Source organism: Balaenoptera musculus, chromosome 3 (genome assembly GCF_009873245.2).
Source record: "Balaenoptera musculus isolate JJ_BM4_2016_0621 chromosome 3, mBalMus1.pri.v3, whole genome shotgun sequence".
Taxonomy (NCBI): domain Eukaryota; kingdom Metazoa; phylum Chordata; class Mammalia; order Artiodactyla; family Balaenopteridae; genus Balaenoptera; species Balaenoptera musculus.
In genome coordinates this window covers 77,576,550-77,585,356 of record NC_045787.1, presented here as the reverse complement: position 1 = coordinate 77,585,356, position 8,807 = coordinate 77,576,550, and positions in this window count along the sequence as shown.

Here is an 8,807-nt window from a genome sequence, read left to right as displayed (position 1 = left end):
ATAGTTGACCAATATTTTTTAGCACAACATGCAAATATGACTGCCATTCTAAGTAGACCAGCAGATTTCTGTTTCTCGAGAAGCAAGATAACCATAAACTATACAATTTTCTATAGGAAAGCATAATAAAAAGAGCTGATAAATAAGATTCTTGGGAATAATTACCCAGATATTTTAGTAATCAGATCTCTGTGTGTGCTCCAAAAAAGAAGAAATTACACAACCAGACTAACTAAATAACATCACTTCAAGAAAAATAGAGAAATGATAAAAACCATAAAAGATTATAAACGTTTAACAGAGAAAAATGAACCATATAATAGAGCTATGAACTCTCTAACAGTTCTGAAAAATATTCAAGCTGAATTATAAAATAAGTGTTCAAATATATATTTTAATATCCTCCCCAGCACATTTCAGTATTTCCCTGAACCAATTTTATGTACATGTAATTTATGTTCCTGTGTCAAACACCTGCATGTTATAAATGTATTAGCACAAAAACCTATTTTGAGGATTTTATTAAATCAGAAGTATGTACTAGTACGCTTCCATTCAGTTGAAGAAGTTAATACAAGAGCTGTTGGCTAGTTACGGTACAAAACTGAGCCAGGAAAAACATTCATTTATTTATATACTGCAGCACCTGAAAATGTTTCATTTACACTGTGCCCAGAACCACAAAATTTATCAGACTCTCCCATCCAAGCAAAGGCTACATTTCCAAAGACACTGTAAAATTCAGACTAATTTTAAAGTAAAAACTAGCATTACATAATTATATCTAAAAATCAGAAAAAAAGAAAAATAGTATTCTGTAAATGATGAAAAAAGTAATGTACAAAAGATTTTGTAAAATAAAGAATCTTATGCAGAGATTGTGGAAATAATGATCCTAAGAACATTTTATGCAAAAAAATCAAGACTGCATATGATTAAGATGAAAAACCAGGGGGACTCAGGATTAAAATATGTTTATGTTATTACAGGGAGACATACATGTAGAGAGACCTGAAATTTTCTATTTTTAAATTATTATTTATTTATAATACTTACAATCAGCCTTTTAATATAGCATGGAAAAATTATGGTATTTAAATACTCAAATCGAGTCAGCCAGCACCCACAAGGATGGAGCCTAACTAAAAATTCACATTATTCACATATTTCAGTGGGTCACAACTAGAGTCAATTCTGCCCCCCAGGGGTATTTGGCAATGTCTGGAGACATTTTCTGATTATCACAACTGGGAAGGAGGGGAGGTGGCACTACTGGTATCTAGTGGGTAGTCAGGAATGCTGCTAAACATCTTCAATGTACAGACAGCACCCCACATAAAAAATTATCCAGTCCAAAATATCAATAGTGTGCAGACTGAGACACTCTGCTATACAGATACATGCCTTTGTTTAAGAACCCCTCTCTGGGTCAGTCAGCTATGACCAGAATAGCAGAGTCAAATGGAACAATGAATAGTCATCTCCATAAAGAATCTCTCAGAAAAGGGCCATGTTTTAGAAGACAACATGATTGGCCTGTCCAATTTGTCGAGAAAACACAGAGTACCTTCTTTGTGGCCATCACCAAATTGCTCTTCACACCTCTGTCCCGTCTGTCCAGGACCTCTACTTGGCTGAAAGTTAATATGTTCGAATCCTCCATGTGTCTTTCTTTTTCACTTTTTATTATGGAAAATCCACACATACACAAAATAGAATAGTATAATGTAGCCATCACCCAGCTTTAGCAAGTATCAACATTCTTTCATTTTTGATCTTGTCATTTTCATTTTTGGTTCTACCCCTCTTGTTTAGTGGTTTTGCTGGGGCATTTAAAAGCAAATCTCTGTCAACATATTATTTCACCAGTTAATACTTCAGTTTCTTCCTATGTAATTTACCCCTGAAGAAAGATATTCAGGATCAACTGGATATGATCAACCTGGGAAATGGGCAATAGAATGAAACTAGTTTAATAAAGTAAGGAGTTAATGGGAGAGACCAGAACAGACATCCCAGATGTGATAGGGCAAGCCTTCCATGGCTATAAGAAGTGAGCCAAGGGCTGCATACCAAAATGATAGTAAAAACAAAGGCATTTATGGTAGATGCACTCAGACATAGATTCAATAGTTAGGACCTATATGAAGAGTAAGGCAGCAGTGAGATGATATCACATAGTTGCCAGTGATAAACCAAGTGTCTATATCAGGAATGTTAGTAAGTCCTAACGCTCTTGCTAACTCTAACAATTTGATAGCCACCTGGAGTGCTCTTATAGAGATTCTGGCACTCCAAGGAGGGAAAAAAATCCAAGATCAGTGAGGAACAGGGAAATGGTAGCACCTATGCCAAAGAGTTGCCATTTCTTGTCTGGGAGTTAAAGTAATAAACCCTGGAAAGGAAACTTACCTTCCATGTAAAACGCAGGCATTACCTGAGAATCCAGGAGGCCAGAAGGAAGTCAAAAGTACCATGCATCATACTGCAGAGTCACATAAAAGGCTGGCCTGCTCCTTGGCATTCTGCCTATTCTCTACCAAATGTGGGTGGCCCTACACAGACAAACTTGTTCATAAAATACCAACAACATAGGAGCTGCACGACATGCGAGTGTACTATGACTACGTCAGAAGAAGAGAAGCCAAGATTCCTGCTGTAAATTCATGGGAAGGATTTAAAACCACAGGTTTAAATCAGAGACACTCAACTCATAAACATATAGTCCAAAAGAAAGAATATGTACCCGGCTCCTCTAGTTTCCAGTCTCCAAACAGAGGCCTGTATGTTCTTTTCAAAATGCAAATCTGATTATGTCACACCTTACTTAAAATCCTTCAGTGATTCCCACCCTACCCTAGAATAAAGTCCAAAATCCTAACACAGCCTGACCTCACCCTTGCCTACTTTTCCTCCTCCAGTGGCACAGCATTCTGCCTTTCTCCATCCATACTGACCTTCTTTCAGTTTCTCTTCCTTTCTTGGATAAAAAACATTTGCACTTGTTATGCTCCAGGCACCGTATTAAGCACTTTTCATACACATTTCATTTAATCCCCTCAAAACCTTAGATGCAGTTATCATCTCCACAAGAGAAGTTAAGTGCCTTGCCATGGAAGAGCCAAGTACAGTGAGTGCTTAATAAAAGGTACTGTACCTCAACTAAAGCCTTCTGCAATAAAAACTTGCCAAAAATGTAAGAAATTTGTTTTTAGATCATAAGCAAGCACTAGTCTCAAAGTGTTTGGTCATATTTTTTTAAATTAAGTTAAATATAAAAATACAATAATGCCCCCACTTAACTCAGGTCAGACCTCTGACAATCTCAAGTGTCCTCTACAAGTTGGAATAAAAAAAAAAAAAAAAAAGCCAAAAGGCCGGTTGTGAAATCCATGAACTTTTTTATGACAGGACAAGCAGAGTTATGTGTAGACACCAACAATTAAGTAAACCATATCATAATAAATTATACGCGGATACAACAGCCAGCGAGAAGTAAACGCTAGTAGACAATTTAGAAAGAGTAGACCAGATCTTGTCTTCGTTTTGGTTCTTCTATACAATCTAAAGGCATTCAATTTTTTTTTATTCCTTTTTTTTTGGCTGCACCCCGCAGCCTGTGGGATCTTCCCCGACCAGGGAGTGAACCCTGGCCACCGCAGTGAAAGAGCCTGGCATCCTAACCACTAGGCCACCAGAGAAGTCCTAAAGGCATTCGATTTTAATGAATAATAAAACAACATATTCAACATTTTGTCAATGCATCACAGTTTAGTTTAATATTTGAGATTCAAATAGGATTTAAGTCATGGAAGTTAAGCATTGTACAAATATTTTCTTTCTAAATGAGTAAAGCAAAGCTCTGAAATTTAAGCTTCAGTTATTTTAAAAACTCTAAATTATCCTTATGATGCAGGCTAAGTGGGGTGTCATTGTACAATATAATGGCCAGCCAGCCATTAAAAATTTAAAGTATATTGGGACTTCCCTGGTGGCATAGTGGTTAAGAATCCACCTGCCAATGAAGGGGACACGGGTTGGAGCCCTGGTCCGGGAAGATCCCACGTGCTGTGGAGCAACTAAAGCCGTGCGCCACAACTACTGAGCCTGCGCTCGAGAGCCCGCGAGCCACAACTACTGAGCCTGCGTGCCACGGCTACTGAAGCCCGTGTGCCTAGAGCCCGTGCTCTGCAACAAGAGAAGCCACTGCAGTAAGAAGCCTGCACACCACAACAAAGAGTAGCCCTTGCTCACTGCAACTAGAGAAAGCCCATGCGCATCAACGAAGATCCAATGCAGCCAAAAATAAATAAATAAAAATAAACTAATAAATAAATTCAAAAAAATTTTTAAGTATAATTTTTTTTAAGAATTGAGGATTCACTGCACCAAAAACAGGGCGTGAGTCTATTGTGTGAATGGAGACATATACAAGGTTTGCATCTGTGTTCAAATGTGTATGTATTAATTAAAGCACTAAGCATGAACAATTTGTAGCTGTTTTATAAGCCTCAGGAAATGAACAAATCTTGTAAATTTTAGATTAATTTATTCAGGAGAACAAAATACATTGACTTTCTTTTCTCTATGCTATTTCCCACCTCTATCCTATTGTATGTGTGCATGTACATTTATAACATTATGTTTTTCTGATTACAAAAATAATGATATACATTGTACTTTTGAAATGCAGAAAAGGGAAAAGAAAATTTTTAAATACTACAATTCAAAGATAATCATTCCTCTTAAAATTTTGGTATATGTTCTTATAGATTAGATACATATTCTCTTTTACAAAGCTATGAAAATATTGTGGAAACTGTGTAACTTTTTTAATATAACAATTACCTTTCCAGGTGCTTAAATATTTTTCCAAAACATGACTTTTAAATAACTCTGTGTATGTTTTTACTGTAACCTAACTCGAAAACTTTTTGGAAATTGGTAGAATATAAAATATAAATAAATATTAACCCTCATAGCATAATATTAGTTTAATCCGATTTTTATCATTATTGAAAGGCAAAATAATCTACATCATATTGTAAATTAAAATAAATTGAAATATGACACTTGAATTTAAACATGTTAAAATTATTTGATGGATCAACTACTCTATAACATTCGGATTTTTCAACAAAACAATATAATATTCTGGAATCAGAGAAACAAAAGTATATTGTTATAGGTTTTAAAATATAATAATTAGATTGATGAGGATTGTAAAGACTTTCTTTTAAATAAGAATAATAAATAGCCCACAAAATTCAGGGCCAATCACATATTATTTTTAAGTGGATCCTTTTTGAGGAAGGAAGATCATAATCTATCCAATGGAAGAAAAGGAGAAATAACAGAGCATGCAAGTTATAGTAATACTTAAAACTTTATTTTGAAATAATTTTAGGTTTACAGAGCATCATAAAGAAGGTACAGCTTTCTCTAATCTTCCAACCCTAACATCTTACATAAGCATGGTACACTTATAGAAACTAAGAAGTTATAATTGGCGCAACACTATTAACTAAAATTCAGATTCCACCAGTTTTTCTAGCAATGCTCTTTTTCCGTTATATGACCCAAGCCAGGATACCATGTTACATTTAGTCTTGATGACTACTTATTCTCCTCTGGTATCTGTGGGTTCCTTGGTCTTTGTTTTTTCATGACCTTGACACTTTTGAAGAGCATTCTTGTGGTATTTTGTAGAATGTTCCTCAATTTGGGCTTGCTTAATGTTTTCTCATGATAATACCAGGGTTAGGAATTTCTGAGAATACTAGAGAGGTGAAGTGCCCTTACCATCATATCATACCACAAGGTATATGGTATCCACATGACTAAACTAGTGATGGTAACCTTAATCATTTGATTAAGGTAATGTCAGCCAGGTTTCTTACGATAAAATTACTGTTTCCCTCTCCATACTCTATTCATTAGAAATGAGTCACTGAAATCCAGACCACCCAGAAGAGGGAGAATTAAGCTCAACCTCCTAGAGGAAGGAGTATCAAAGCATTTGTGAACATATGTTAAATCATTATAGTAATTAATAAATATTTGGGGGGAGATACTTCCAGGCTATGCAAATATCCTGTTTCTCCTTAAAGTGTTGCCCACTAATTCTAGCATTCATCAGTAGATTTGCCTGCAGCAATTATTACTGTGGTACGTTAATTGTGATTTCCTATTTCCCTTATTCCTTTTACATTTATTATTTGAAATTCTTTTGTAAGGAACATTTGTCCCTTCTCCATTTAGTTATTTACTTAATTATTTATTTATGTCAGTATGGACTCATAGATATTTATTTTACTCTTTGGGTTATAATCCATACTATTGCTATTTATTGTGTTGCTCAGATTATTCAAACTTTGGCTATTGGTTCTTTCAGGTTGGCTTCTTCATTAACAAAGCAGAGTAATTTTTTAAGACTAACATTTAGTGTTTTTTAGATATTTCCAAAGTTGTGAAACATCACTAATATCTAATTCCAAAACATTTCATCATCCCAAAAAGAAACCTGTGTGGTTCTTTCTCCTGACACTTCTTCTGACACGAACTCTGTGGATTTTTTTTCCATACCAACAATAAATTCTCCAACACTAACTGGGTATATCTAGGTTTTTGATACATTTTAAATTAATTTTATATATGACGTGAGGTAGGGGTCCAACTTCATTTTTTGGCATATAGATATCCAGTTGTCCCAGCACATTTCTGGATTCTCAATTATACATCATTGATCTATATATCAGTCTTTATGCCAGTCCCACACTGTTTTCACTACTGTTGCTTTGAGGTAAGTTTTGAAATTCAAAAGTGTGCTCCAACTTTTTTCTTTTTCAAGATTTTCTGGCTATTCTGTGTCCTTTGCCTTACCACATGAATTTTTAAAATCACCTTGTCAATTCCAGCAAAAAAAAAAAAAATGCATTTGGGATTTTGAAAGGGATTGTATTGAATCTGTAAATCAATTTGGAAAGGATTTCCGTCTTAACAATGTTAAGTCTTCCAATCCATTATTTCCATTTATTTAGGCCTTTTTTTCATTTTTTCAATGATGTTTTGTAGTTTTCAGTGTACAAGTCTTACACTTTTGTTAAATTTATTCCTAAATATTTTTTTCATTTTTGATGTTACTACTATAAACAGAATTGTCTTAACTTCATTTTTGGATTATTTATTGGTAGTGAATAGATGCAGAATCGAGCTTTGCATACTGATCATGTACACTGCAATCTTGTTGGACTCATTTATTAGTTCTGATCATTTTTGTGTGTGTGTATTCCTTAGGATATTCTATACACAAGATCATGCCATCTGTGAATGCAGATACTTTTACTTCTTTCTTTCTAATCTGGATGCCTTATATTTGTTTTGCTTGTCTAATTGCCCTAGCTTGATCCTTCAGTACAATGTTGAACAGAAGTGATTAGAGTGCATATCTTTGAGTTGTTCCTAATCTTAGGGGTAAAGCTATCAGTTTTTCACCATTAAGTGAGACGTTAACCTTGAATTTTTCATAGATGCCCTTTATCAGTTTGAAGAAGTTCCCTGTATTCCTAATATGTTAAGTGTTTTTATCATGAAAAGATGTGGATTTTTTTCAAGTGCTTTTTCTGTGTTTTGAGATGATCATGGGTTTTTAGTCTATTGTTACAGTCCATTTTATTGATTGGGTTTTGCATATTGAATCAACTTTGCATTCCTAGGATAAACCCCACTTGATCATAGTGTATAATCCTTTTCCTAAGTTTGCTTGATTCTGTTTGTTAATATTTTGTTGAGAAATTTGGGGCTCTACATTCACAGAGATACTTACCTGTAGTTGTCTTTTCTTGTAATGTCTTCATCTGGTTTTGGTATCAGAGTAATACTGATTTCACAGAATGATTTGAGGAGTTTTCCCTCCTCTTCTAGCTTTTGTAAAAGCAGAGTAATTTTTTAAAAAAAAGATTTATAAGACTTTATGTACTCATTTAACATTAAGATTTTGAGTGAAAAAAAGATAAAAAGATAATTATATAAAGGATTTGCAGGAGCATAGACTTCTGCTTTGGGCCACTGTATGGTAACTAGTATTGGACTTATCAATTATAAAACTGGGCAAAATATATGACTTACTGCTTTTATAAACTGGACAGCCTGTAGTACAAAAGGGAACAAATCAGGTGAGCCTCTGGGGCTCTTTCTGCACCTGGTGCAGTGAAGAGGAGCTCAAGTAAAAACTGTCGTTCTCAAGGAGCTGACAAGGCAAACACTGGAGACTGCAGTATTGCAGCAACTGGAATTTATGGGGCAGGATTCACACAGGAGGGAGTTGTGGTGAGGAGGTAACATAGAATTATGCATAGTAGTTTCCTTCAGGACTTTGGCCACAGCCAGAACCACGCATTTCAAGCTAAGACTCCATGAGAATTAGCAGACAGTTGCTGCCAAGAGTTGAGTGGAAAAAAACAGAAGCTGCACAAAGCTAGAAAATGTTCAGGGCAAAGGGAATGGAAGGATCTTGTAGAATTTCTCAGGTACACAGTTGCAACTCCCAAAAGGGTCTGCCTTAACAGTAAGAACCAAAATCTAAAAGAAGAGACAAACCCTAGGACTAAGGACAAATCTAAAATAGACCTACATTAACAAATCATTACTCTAATTCTGACAAATCAAAAGGATCTTCCAACAATTTTTTTTAATGGGAAAAACATTTTTTTCTTTCTTTTTTTAATTGAAGTATAGTTGACTTACAATGTTATGTTAGTTTCAGGTGTACAGCAAAGTGAATCTGTTATACATATACATATATCCAC